Below are 14375 nucleotides of genomic sequence, written 5' to 3'. Positions count from 1 at the left end.
CTGATTTTGAAATCTTGACTTGTAGTTTCACAATTTTAAAGCTGCATGTCAGTGCGACTTGGAAGACATCAGTGCAACTTCATGCACAGATCTCTATGAAAGTCGCACCTGAAATCGCAAAAAGTAGCGCAGGGACTACTTTTAAAATTGGTGCGACTCGGATTTGAAAGCTGAAATTTCAACTTTCAGTGCTGGTATACTTTGAATGACAATTGCACGGTCATGCAACACTGTATTCAAATGAAATTTGTATTATTTTTTTGAGACAGAGAGAGCTTTCTTTTGGTGGGACTTTATCACCCCTGTTTTTTTAAATCTTTTTGCTAAACAAACAAAATAGAGAGAAAATTTTGAAATACACAAAAAAACCCCCACCTTTTTCTTAGTTTCTGTTCTAAAAATGTGCTAATTTTCTTATTCACTGATGTGCGCTGATGAGGCTGTATTGATGAGCATTGATAAGCTGCACTAATCAGAACTGATGGGGATGCACTGATAATCAGTGGAAATGTCCCCTGTCACAGGAAAGCTGGTTATTGGTTTTCCTTTCCTCAGACAGTGACAGCGCTGAGGAAAGGAAAGGCAAATAACCAACATTTGTTTACAGGTGATCAGCTGTGACTGGACACAGCTGATCACATGGCAAAGAGCCAACATCATTGGCTCTTTACCCTGAACGGTGATGTGCTTTGTCTGAGGGACCCAACTCACCGCTGATCGCCACGCTGTGCGCCCCCAACAGGCAGGATGTCATACGACGTCCACCCTGAAGGAGCAGAGTCCCACCTGACTGTCACTCCACTATAGGCCGGGTGGGAACTGGTTAATTTATAGGGTGGTCTCACTGACCAATATGAAAGGGAAGGGAGCGGAGCAAGCCAAGGTCAACTTGAGAAGAAGAATCTACTGACCATTTTCACACTTCGGAAGTAAATTTTGAAGTACTTTTAAAAAATATTTGTCAGGTCTCGGCTAGTATTATTGGATTTGCAAACAAGGTTTTCAGACGAATGTTCGATCAAAAATCTACCAGTATATTGCAAGCAAATGTGTCAATCTGTTTTGTTGGGATGGGAAACAAGCAATGAATTTCAGGTCAAAAATGAGTTGAAGCTGCTGTTGTTTTGAATCTACCCCATGCGTATCAGTCACTTCCGACTTCCTGAGTACTTACTGCCTGCTAAAATTATATCATTGCTCCCACTGTTGTAATGAGAGAAAAGCTGCTGGGAAAAGCACTGAAACAATCACATGGGCAGGAAATGACAGATTTTTACTGGTTCAAGGAGTTTACAATCTAAGGTCCCCACCTCCCAAGAATACATACTAGCGCCAATTTTGACATGAGCCAATTACACTACCAATGTGACAGAAAACTGGAGTACCTGGAAGACAGTTTTGCAAGCCTGTGGAAAACATGCAAACTCCATGCAAGCAGGACCATGTATGGGATTCCAACCGATGACCACTTAGCCCTTAGTTTGTAAGCTCCAAGGAGCAGGGCCCTTCTATCCCTCTTGTATTGAACTGTATTGTTGCTGTATTGTCTTCCTTTGTATTGTAAAGTGCTGAGCAAACTGTTATATAAATCTGGTATAATAATAATAATAGCTGGGGAAGTTCTGGTCCCAGAGGGTTCAGGAAAAAAATGTGTTCACCATCTTTAGAAGGAAGCATGCCAGAGTCCATGTGTGCACTGTATATACAGAGACCCATGTGTGCATTGTATATACAGAGACCCATGTGTGCATTGTATATACAGAGACCCATGTGTGCATTGTATATACAGAGACCCATGTGTGCATTGTATATACAGAGACCCATGTGTGCATTGTATATACAGAGACCCATGTGTGCATTGTATGTACAGAGACCCATGTGTGCACTGTATGTACAGAGATACAGTAGGGGTGTACACTGTATATACAAAGATCCATGCATGCACTATATACAGAGATCTGTGCGCACACTACAGTGAGTAAAATAATAATTTGATCTCCTGCAGATTTTGTAAGTTTGCCCACTTACAAAGAAATGAAGGGTCTATAATTTTTATCATAGGTGTATTTTAAATGATAGAGTCAGAATATCAACCAAAAATCCAGAAAAAACACGATACAAATGTTTTAAATTGAGTTGCAGTTCAGTGAGTAAAATAAATATTTGATCCCCAAGCAAAACATGACTTAGTACTTGGTGGAGGAACCCTTGTTGGCAAACACAGAGGTAAGACGTTTCTTGTAGTTGGTTACCAGGTTTGCACACATCTCAGAAGGGATTTTGGTCCACTCTTCTTTACAGATCTTCTCTAAATCCTTAAGGTTTCTTGGGTCTCGCTTGGCAACTTGAAGTTTCAGCTCCCTCCACAAATTTTCTATAAGATTAAGATCTGGACACTGGCTAGGCCGCTCCATGACCTTAAAGCCACTTCTTTGTTGCCTTGGCCGTGGTTTGGGTCATTGTCATGCTGGAAGCCCCATTCATGATCCATCATCAGTGTTCTGGCTGAGGGTAAAAAGTTCTCATCCAAGATCTTACAATATATGGTCCCGTCCATTGGCCCCTCAAAGCGGCAAACTCGGACTGTACCTTTAGCAGAGAAACAGCCCCATAATGTTTCCACCTTCGTACTTGGCTGTAGGGATGGTGTTCTTAGGGTCATAGTCAGCATTTTTCTTCCTCCATACACGGCAAGTCAAGTTAATGCCAAAGAGCTCCATTTTGGTCTCATCTGACCACAGCACTTTCTTCCAATCCTTCTCTGAATCATTTAGATGTTCATTGGCAAATTTCAGATGGGTCTGTACATGTGCCTTCTTGAGGATGGGGACCTTGCAGGCACTGTAGCATTTCAATTCATGTCAGCGTATTGTGTTACCAGTGATTTGTTTGGTGACTGTGGTCCCAACTGCCTTGAGATCATTCACAAGCTTCTCCCATATAGTTGTGGGCTGATCCCTCACTTTTCTCATGATTATCCTTACCCCATGAGGCGAAATCTTGCACGGAGCTCCAAACTGAGGGCAATTGAGGGTTATTTTGTATTTCTTCCATTTGCGAATAATCGCTCCAACAGTTGTCTCCTTCTCACCAAGCTGCTTGCTGATGTCTTGTGGCCCATTCCAGCCTTGTGCAGGTCTACAATCTTGTCGCTGATGTCCTTTGATAGCTCTTTGGTCTTGCCCATGATGGTGATGTGGAAGAAAGAGATTCTGTGGACAGGTGTCTTTTATACACATAAAGAGTTGTCGTTAGGAGCACCTTCTTATATTGACAGGACTAATCTGTGTACCACATGAACACATAGCCAGTCTGTGGGAGCCAGAATTATTGTTGGTTGGTAGAGGATCAAATACTTATTTTACTCACTGAACTGCAGCTCAATTTATAACATTTGTATTGTGTTTTTTCTGGATTTTTGGTTGATATTCTGACTCTATCATTTAAAATACACCTATGATAAAAAATTATAGACCCTTAATTTCTTTGTAAGTGGGTAAACTAACAAAATCTGCAGGGGATCAAATCATTATTTTCCCCACTGTATATACAGAGATCTATGTGTGCACTGTATATGCAGAGATCTTCGTGTACGCTGTATATACAGAGATCCATGTGTACACTGTATATACAGAGATCCATGCATACACTGTATATACACAGAGATCTATGTATGCACTATACAGAGATGCATGTGTGTACACTATAAACAGAGATCTGTTTATGCATTATATACATAAATCCGTGCATACACTATATACAGAGATCTATGTGTGTACTGTATGAAGAGGGATCTGTGTGTGTACACTGTATATAGAGATCCAGGTGTACACTATATATACAGAGATGTGTTTGTACACTATATATACAGAGATATGTTTGTACACTTTATATATACAGATATCCATGTGTACACTGTATATACAGAGATCTGTGATTACACTATATATACAGAGATATGTTTGTACACTATATATACAGAGCTCCGTGTGTACACTATATATATACAGATATCCATGTGTACACTGTATATACAGAGATCTGTGATTACACTATATATACAGAGATATGTTTGTACACTATATATACAGAGCTCTGTGTGTACACTATATATATACAGATATCCATGTGTACACTGTATATACAGAGATCCGTGATTACACTATATATACACAGAGATATGTTTGTACACTATATACACAGAGATATGTTTGTACACTATATACACAGATTTGTTTGTACACTTTATATACAGAGATCCGTGATTATACTGTATATACAGAGATCTGTGATTACACTATATATACAGAGATATGTTTATACACTATATATACAGAGATCCATGATTACACTATATATACAGAGATCTGTGTGTACACTATATATACAGATATCCACGTGCACACTGAATATACAGAGATTTATGCGTACACTGTATATACAAAGATAAATGTGTGTTCTGTATATAGAGGGATTTGTGTGTGTACTGTATATACAGAGATCGATGTGTACACTTTGCACAGAGATTTGTGTGTGAACACTATATACAGAGATCCATATGTGCACTATATATACAGAGATCCATGTGTACACTATATATACAGAGATAAATGTGTGTACTGTATATAGAAGGATCTATGTGTGCACTGTATATACAGGGACCCATGTGTACATTGACTATACAGATATCTATGTGTGCACTATACACAGATTAATGCATGTATACACTATATACAGAGATCTATGTGTGCACTATATAAAGAGGGATCTAAGTGTGTACTGTATGTGCACTATATACAGAGATAAATGTGGGTACTGTACATAGAGATCGATGTGTACATTGTATATACAGAGATTTGTGTGTGCACTATGCACAGAGATTCATGTGTGAACCCTATATACAGAGATCCATGTGTACACTGTATATACAGAGATCTATGTGTGTACTGTATATAGAGGATCTATGTGTGCACAGTATATACAGAGATCTATGTGTGTACAGTATATACAGAGATCCAGGTGTACAGTATATACAGAAATCTAGACGTGTACTGTATATAGAGGATATATGTGTACAGTATATACAGAGATCCAGGTCTACAGTATATACAGAGATCTATGTGTGTACAGTATATATAGAGGATCTATGTGTGTACTGTATATAGAGGATCTATGTGTGTACTGTATATAGAGGATCTATGTGTGTACAGTATATGCAGAGATCCAGGTGTACAGTATATACAGAGATACATGTGTGTACTGTATATACAGAGACCCATGCTGCACACTGTATATACAGAAATCCAGGTGTACAGTATATACAGAGATCTGTGTGTACAGTATTTACAGAGATAAATGTGTGTACTGTATATACAGAGATCCAGGTGTACAGCATATACAGAGATCTATGTGTGTACTGTATATAGAGGAACTATGTGTATACAGTATATACAGAGATCTATGTGTGTACTGTATATAGAGGAACTATGTGTATACAGTATATACAGAGATCTATGTGTACAGTATATAGAGGATCTGTGTGTACAGTATATAGAGGATCTGTGTGTACAGTATATACAGAGATCCAGGTGTACAGTATATACAGAGATCTATGTGTGTACTGTGTATAGAGGATCTATGTGTGTACAGTATATACAGAGATCCAGGTGTACAGTATATACAGAGATCTGTGTGTACTGTACATAGAGGACATGAATGGGAGTACGTTTGTGCACGGTATACAGAGGGACACGTGGGATAGGGATGGTTATGGGGATAGCTGTGCACTGCATATAGAGAGGGGTGGATGAGCTCAGGCGGGTCCAATACTAATGGATGAACAGAGATCTGCTGGTGCAGGAGATGTACACAGACTGTATATAAGCCGCACACTCCCATATGACAGCCTAGCCGCGCCCCATCACTCACCTCACCTCTCGGGGAGCTGGAATATACAGAGGCGGATGGACACAGCACTGAGTACCGGAAGCGACGGGTTCTATGGCAACAGCACAAACACTCTCCTGCTGGTTGCAGCACCGCCCCCCTTTTCTCTAAACCAATCTTTGCTCTGGTTGCAAAACTCCTCGACTATGACAACGGTGGAGCTTTGATTGGCTGGTAGTGTAGTGGCTTGTAATTGGCCGGTAGCATCTTCATTGTGATATGGTGGCAGTGTGATGATGTTGAGGGGCGGGTACAATCTTCTGCTGTGTACTGGTCTGCCTGCAGACTGGAGCTCCACTCTAGATAGGAAACATGTGACCTCCACTCATTTTTTTTTTAACATCAACTTTAATGGAACTACCAATAGACACAATAGATCTGGAAACTAAACATTTTTGCAGGCTTTCCTGTTCTTAACCCCTTAGTAATGCAGCTTTAGAACATTTTTTAAGTCGATTAGGGACAAAAAACTATTTTGTTTGAGTCTGTGTTAAACCAAATTTTCAATACTGTTTTTGAAATGACCAAAAAGGGCTTTAATTTGATGTGACCTATACACATATAATGTCTTATTTATTATTTAAAAAAGTCATCTAAAATGTCTTCTTTATTATTAAAAATAATTAAATCCTTCTTTTTTTCACAGTTTAGACAGCAATAAAGTGTATATAATGGTGCAACTGTTGTTTCCACAACAGGGTCAAGGCTCAGGAACGCAGGTGCGCGTGTGCGGGGGGGGGGGGGGGGGGGTGAGGGTACTTTTTTTTTCTTAAGTTATTTTGATTTTTTTAATTATTTGTACATTGTCCCTTAAAAATTTTTTTTGATCACTTTTAATGCTATCACAGGGAATGCAAATATCCCCTATAACTTCAATGGGCATTGTCATATATTCTTTTTTGAGAAATCTGGGGTCTATCAGGCTCTAGGCTCTAGATATCTCCTCTGCCCTTACATTATCTAATCTCACCAAGATCGGTGTGATCAGATGCTTTCCCAATTTACAAATGGCTCTGTTTATATCCTGTGAAACTGAAGTCATGAAATGCTTGTAGCTTCTGATTTCTTAGGCTATAGAGATGATTGGCACCATTCGGTTTCCAATCAGCTCTATGGTTAGCTGGCAGCAACACCGGCTGCATTCTCAGGTTCCTCCAATGGCACGGGACTGCCCAAGAATGCCGTGGAAGGCAGCGGGGGAGGGGGGGGCATTGTCTCCCGCTGCTTGTAAAAGCAATCCTGCAGCTAATTGGCCACTAGGATTGCTTTTACATGAAAGCCGATCGCCAGCTGAAAAAAGCAATACCAGGATGATTCCTGCAGCTGTAGGCATTATCCTGCTATAACCATTCAAAGTCCAGTGATGTACCAGTACGTCTCTGGTCCTTGTTGGGTATATATGCTATGTTCTTTTTTTTTTTGTATGCAGCCTGTGGACTGAATGAAAAAAAGAGAAGAAATCTCTGCCAAAAAAAAAATGTGTGGTATGCCCACCATTAAAATATACCACCCTGCATCCACCCACTTCTAATGGTGGGTACACATTAGGCCACATGCGCCAGTTCCAAGATTGTAAAAATGTCTAAATAGTGGCACGCTTGAATAAAAATTGTCCACGTATAAGTGGTACCCCATATGGAAAAAGGATGACACCAAGTCTCAAACTATCTTGCCACTACTCCCCATGTAGTCTGGGCATCCGGGGGGCTCCACGTGACTATCTTTTCCCTTGTAAATCCAAAATTTATAAGTATAGCCTGTTGCCCTTCTACATCTTGACCCCATATCTGGCACGCTTGCTGGGGAGAAATTGTTTGAATGCAAGGCGGCCAGAAAAATTAATGAGGGACTCATCAATGCAGATTTTTTGCTGGGGAGTATAGACATCTGCAAATTTTTGGTTAAGGTGATTTATGAGGGGCTGAATTTTGTGGAGCCGGTCAAATTCAGGGTCACCTCAAGGACGACAGAGTGTATTGTTGTTGAAATGCATAAAACACATTATACTCATACCTATGCCTGGCTATGGCAGCAGAGAACATGGGTATTTGATGAATCGGGTCTGTGGACCAATACAACCGGAATTCATTTTTTTTAGTAATGCCCATGTTGAGGGTTAGGCCCCCAAAAAATATAAATTCGAAAAACATAATGGTTTTCCATGCGAATGGTCTGGCAAGCTTTGAATTTGGGTTGGTGGCGATTAAATGTTGTGCATATAAAATGCTTTGATCCACAATCAATGCATACAGATCTTCCATGAAAAAATCAAGGAGAGTAGTTAAATTTGCAATTTCCACCTGAATTCCGGGTTGTGCAGTGAATGGGGGAAGTACTGGTGCTGCAGAATTTGTGGGCTGCCAATCGGGATTTGCAAGCACATCCGAAAGGATACTAGGGGCTCTACGGCCCTGTGTGCGAATTCTTGGTGGTTGCGGGACAATACTTGTGCTCGCCAACGCAACAGCTTGTACTTCACTTATGGGACTCGCCACGTCACCAAGTTATACTGCAGTGCTGGTATTATTATTATACAGGATTTATATAGCGCCAACAGTTTGCTCAGCACTGTACAATATAACAGGAGACAATACAGCAACAATACAGTTAAATACAAGAGGGTTAGGAGGGCCCTGCCCCTTGGAGCTTACAATCTAAAAGGTATGTGAAAGACCAGGATGTACTAGGCCGCTGGTGCTCGCCAGTTTACCAAAAGGTAGCGCGGCACTAGTACTGGCACTCTGCTGCATATGAGGGTCATCAAAATTTACCGGCAAGTGCTAACAGAGATCAGGCCTGATTCTGTGAACACTGAGGTTTTGTGTGCAATGTATGAAGTGACAGTGACCTACTGACCCTGCACTTGCTTGGGGAGAAGGGGGGGGTAAGTATAGGGGCTAAACGCATGTGCTGGCAGGTGCCGGGGCTTATTCTGCTAACGCTGCGTTTTTGGGGACGCTATACTAATGTGAACGCTGGTATAGTGCTCATCTGATCAAAGATATTGATCCATTCAGACACTATACTAGCAATGGAGACTTATTGTGTATGAGCGTGTTCCTGGCAATCAAGGGGTTAAATGTGATTACTGGTGTACTGATGGGCAATCTGATGCTATCTGGGAGGGGCGTGAAAACCACGGGAGCACGAATCACGTATATATATATGTGATTTTGCGCACCTGTGCTGCCCTGTAGCAGTGTTTCTGCTATAGGGCGGTCAGGAAGTGGTTACATAAGATGTTTGTGTTACAGTGCTGCGTTACTTTAACTGACAATTGCACGGTCATGCAACGCTGCACCAAAATTAAATTAACATCTTTTTTTCCCCACAAATTGAGCTTTCTTTTGGTGGCATTTGATTGTCTGTGCGTTTTTTATTCTTTGCGCTATAAAAAAAAAGCGACAATTTTGAGAAAAAAAACCAATATTTTTTTCTATAAAACATTAAAAAAAATTAAAAATCAAATTTTGTCATAAATTTCTGCCGAAATGTATTCTGAAACATGTCTTTGTTAAAAAAAAATCCCAATACATGTAAATTAATTGGTTTACGTGAAAGTTATAGTGTTTACAAATGACGGTATAGATACTGGATTTTTTTAATACTAATAAAAGTGGCGATCAGCGACTTATGGCGGCGATTAGCGACTTATGGCGGGACTGCGGCGGACATTCTGACACCGGTGAGGAACTGACTTGGGGTCACTGACATCCCCAGTGACACCAATACAGCGATCAGTGCAAAAAAACCCACTGCCATTGTACTAATGGCACTGGGGAGGAAAGGGTTAACTTTTGGAGACAATCAAAGGGTTAACTGTGTAAGGGGAGTGTTTTACTAGGGGGCTGGGGTGTGTACCGCTCTGTTACACACTGTCCCGGAAGGCTGTGATCAGCGATCCTGGAACAGTGTGCTGAAAGCTGAGAGGGAGGAAAGCTCCATTGAAAACAACGCAGCCTTCCTCTCTGTCAGTGATTGCCGGCAATCGCCGGGCTCCGACAGGTAAGCATCGGCCCAGGCCCGGTGATTGACACCCGCGGCTGCGATCGGTGCCGCGGGTAGGGCGGTCGCGCGCCTTGCACACGCACCCTACCTCGGAATGCAGGATCACGTTTATATACGTGATTCTGCGCACAGGGGCTGCCTTGTGGCACTATATGTACTGCAGGCGGTCCCCTAGTGGTTATCTTGTGTCCACCCTACTTGCAATTTGTTTAGGACAGAAAACGTTCACCATGTGTCTTGTGTTAGCTCTTAATTAAATAATTGTCTAGCCTCCCCCATTCCATCCAAGTATAAATTGAGTACAATTCTTGAGACGGCTGGCCATTCTGGTGCTAAGTGTATGGCACTTTAACCACTTTAGGTCCGGACCCTTTTACCCCCTTCCTGTCCAAGCCAATTTTCAGCTATCACACTTTGAATGACAATTGCGCGGTCATGCAACACTGTACCAATATGAACGTTTTAGGATTTTTTTGAGATAGATAAAACTTTATTTTGGTGGTATTTATTCACCACTGGGAGGTTTATTTGTTTTTTGCTATATAAATGAAAAACTCCAAAAATTAAAAAAAAAAGTGTTTTTGTTTTGAAAAAAAAAATCTCTCTTCATAAATCTTGGCCAAAATGTATTCAGTTATCTTTTTAGTAAAAAAAAAATAAATAACCCAAATTAGTTTATAACCAAAAATTATAAAAAAAAAAAGTTTACATTTTTATTTTTTTTTATATATTATTATTTATGTTTTTTTTTAACATACTGTCACCCTAGCAGTACAGTGTCACCATAGTGACACTGTACTACTTGTGGGGGGTTATGAAGATTTTTTCTTACACTGATTGCTTTTACACCCATAAAGTCTGTAAAAGCAATCATTTCTCCTTCGTTCTGGCTGCATTCTTGCAGCCATTGAGAAATACTATGAGAGCTATGATTGGTCACAGCTTGTCACATGGTACAAGGCTGTTGTGAATATCCTTGTACCATGTGACCTCTGTGATCATTCACAGATTTCACACATAATATGCAATTATGTCAGAAGTGACATCTTGCTTACTACTATTCATGTGATCACATGATTGGGACCTCACACAGAGGTTCCGTACAGCGATCAGTGATCCGTTGTGTTCGGAGGCAGTGCTGTGCGCTCCCAGGGAGTGCGCACAAGCAGGGAAGCTGGGAGGATGTTTATAAACGGCCACCCGTCCCTGCACTTCTCCTGTCCGGCCGTTTATATACATGGGCCGGATGGGAAGTGGTTAAGGCAAGTACAAACATTAGTGCTCCACCACAAGTATTCTCCAAGTGCTCTTTTCTCTCATATCTCTTTCCCTCACCCTTCCGCTTTATTTTCTCCTCACCCTTCAACATGCTCTTACTAACTTTCCTTTTTGCCCTCTCTCCTCAAACTTTAATTTCTTTATCCCTCCTCGCCATCACACAGCCTATACATATGACTCTCGCGTTTGCCCTCTCAATATTATGACACTTCCCTCTCTTTCTGAGTTCAGATAATGTCACCACCTCCAAATCACTGCCCATGTATAAAATCCGCTCCCACCTCACCTCCCTCCTCCAGCAGTCTCTCTTCTCTGGCAGCAGCCGCAACCCTCACGCTCTTATCTCAATTCCCATACTTTCATGAGCCACCCCCCCTTATGTGCCCTCTGGAATGCCCGATTGGTCTTTAACAAACTTTCCTCTGTCAATGACATCTTCCTCTCCCACTCCCTAAACCTACTTGCCATTATCGAGACCTGTCTCCAGGAATCTGACTCTGTTTCCTCAGCTGCCCTCTCCCATGGTGGCCTCCTCTGGACTCTCTCACCCAGACCCAGCGGATGGAAAGGGGGCAGATTTGGACTTCTTCCCCACAGAGCACATTCCAGGTTCTTTCTACACCTCCCTCTCTGTCCCTTTGCTCTTTTGAAGTGAACTGTATTCGTCTTTTTTCTCCGGTTTGTCTGAGGATCACAGTCATCTACAGGCCTCCAGGCCCAGTGTCATGCTTTCTTGATGACTTCTCTGCATGGCTACCCTACTTTCTCTCCTCTGATGTAACCGCCATCATACTCGGTGACTTTAACATACAGTCAATGTAAAAACCTCAGCCACTTCTCAACTACTCAACCTAACCTCCTCTCTTAACCTAACACAACGAACGCAAACCACCATGCACTCTAATGGCAACACGCTTGACCTTGTATTCTCCCACCTATGCACTTCCTGTAACTTCTATAACGCCCCATTTCCTCTCTCTGATCACAACTTTATGAACTTTATACTCTCTCTGTCTCATTCCTCCCATGCCTCCAAACAGCAAACCGTTACAGAAACCTCCCTTCTTCACTCTGCTATTGAGTGCCTTTATAATAAAATTTCACCCCTGTGCTACCCAGACCTGGCCACATCTGCCTACAACAACTTGCTATCCTCCTCTCTGGATACACTTGCTCCTCTCTCTACATGCAGAACCAAACCTCGCCTGCTACATCCCTGGCAAACAGATGACACCAGAAGTCTCAAGAGATGCTGCCGTGCTCTTGAGAGAACATGGAGTAAAACTAAAACCCTGCAAGACTTCACCCTCTACAAATCTGCCCTTCTCAAACACAACTTCAGCCTCCACATTGTTAAACAAACCTACTAAAACACTCTCATCAAAACCCACTCATCCAATCCTCAAACTCTTTTCTACCCTTAATTCCTTACTTCATCCCCCTCTGCCTCCACTTACCAATTTACTTACTGCCCAGGAGATTACTAGTCATTTCAAGAACAAGGTCAACACAATCCATGATGAAATCTCCAGTGCCAAGCTTCCTCCTCCAACCAACATACCAGGTCCAACACCACACTCACCACTCTCCTCCTTTAGTTCTGTTACCACCAAAGAGGTTGCCAAACTCCTTTCAGAGGCTCACCTCACCACCTCTCATCTGGACCCTGTCCCCTTACAATCATTGTGGCCTCCTTCCTGCTCTGTCATAGACTCTCTAAACCACATCTTCAACCTCTTCCTCTCCACCAGCACTTTTCCCTCCCCACTCAGACATGAATTGGTTACCCCTATACTTAAAAAAAAAAAATGCCTTCTCGCTGGACCCTGCCTGTTTGAGTAACTTAAAGTCCATATCCCTGCTCCCATTTGCCTCCAAGCTTCTTGAGCGCCTTGTCCACAACCGTATGAGTTGCCACCTCAGCGACAACATCCTCCATCCGGATGATTCAGTCTATTATGAATGTTGGTGCTAGACTTATACACCTTACTAACCGATCAGTGACTGCTGCCCCTATCTGCCAATTCCTTAACTGGCTTCCACTAGCCCAACGTATAAAATTCAAAGTACTAACCACAATGTACATAGCCATCCACAACACTGCTCTTAGCTACTTCACCAACCTCATTTGCAGATATCGTCCAAATCGTCCGCTCCACTCCTCCGAAGACATCTTACTCTCTAGCTCCCTTGTCACCTCCTCCCATGCCCACCTCCAGGACTTCTCTAGAACCTCTCCCATCCTCTGGAACGCCTCCCTCCAGAATGTCCAGTCAGCCTCCACCCTGTCCGCCTTTAGGCAATCTTTAAAAAATCACTTATTCAGGAAAGCCCACCCAGCCTCCACCTAAGAACTGTACTTGAATCACCTCCACCAGATCATCCCCCACTGCTATTGCCTCTTCCTCTTGTTTCACCTCCCCTTCCTTGAGATTGTAAGCTCCATTAGCAGAACCCCCCTATTCCTTCTGTATTGAATTGTATTGTAACTGTTGGCGCTATATAACTTGTATCATAAGATTAATAATGGGTTAAAAAATTACAGGTTAACCCTTAAGTATTATAAATAAGAAGAAACTCTATAAACTATTTACATTAAAATGAACCCTTTCCCTGCTGTTTGATCACTGCAGGGAGTGCAGTGATCTCTTGGTTTGTTGTTACGTTGTCTAGAGCGGAGCTTGAGTAAGTGGAGGTCACATGTTTCCTGTCTAGAGTGGAGCTCCAGTCTGCAGCCAGATACCCTTGGTGTACTGTGTGGGGTGTAGAGATGAGGAGGTGGTGCTTTGATCTGGAAACTCAGGGGCTCCTCCATTTGGTAGATGTGAAGGAGGGGTTAGGGTGCTATGTGTGTCTGCACTGTGTACAAAGCACAGCTCATTCTTCTAGCTTCCTCTTTTAGGGCTCATGCCCACAGGGTTTCTGGAAAAGTCTCTCTGAATGCCAGAACTGCTGGCAGGAAGAAAAAGTACCAAAAACTGCATGCATGTTTTGGTGCTTTGCAAGAATTAATACTAAATGCACTCCTGTCTGTTAATTTTTCTCTCCTGCATGCCCACAATGCATTACTTCATGAATTTTTTGGTGCCATTTTAACTGACAGCAGAGTGAGCCCTGTGTGGGCAAGTAGCTTTAGATGTCCT

The 14375-nt window shown here is 42.0% G+C and overlaps 1 protein-coding gene across 3 annotated transcripts in view; it reads right to left on the bottom strand.

Moving 5' to 3' along the window:
* Positions 1-6082, bottom strand: part of ARL6 (ARF like GTPase 6) — a 99458-nt gene extending 93376 nt beyond the window's left edge. Inside the window, exon 1 of one of the 3 annotated variants that reach the window (XM_089682941.1) lies at positions 5929-6082. The gene's annotated coding sequence lies outside the window, so the exon portion shown is untranslated. The remainder of the gene's footprint in view (positions 1-5928) is intronic. The other 2 variants (XM_089682943.1, XM_089682942.1) reach the window with 2 other exon arrangements.
* Positions 6083-14375: the final 8293 nt, after the last annotated feature.

The sequence above is a fragment of the Staurois parvus genome, unplaced genomic scaffold (genome assembly GCF_062004578.1).
Source record: "Staurois parvus isolate SC_StPar_1 unplaced genomic scaffold, SC_StPar_1.0 ptg000299l, whole genome shotgun sequence".
Lineage (NCBI taxonomy): Eukaryota > Metazoa > Chordata > Amphibia > Anura > Ranidae > Staurois > Staurois parvus.
Note: the sequence above shows the minus strand (reverse complement) of the source record. Positions and strands in the feature narration are given on the sequence as shown.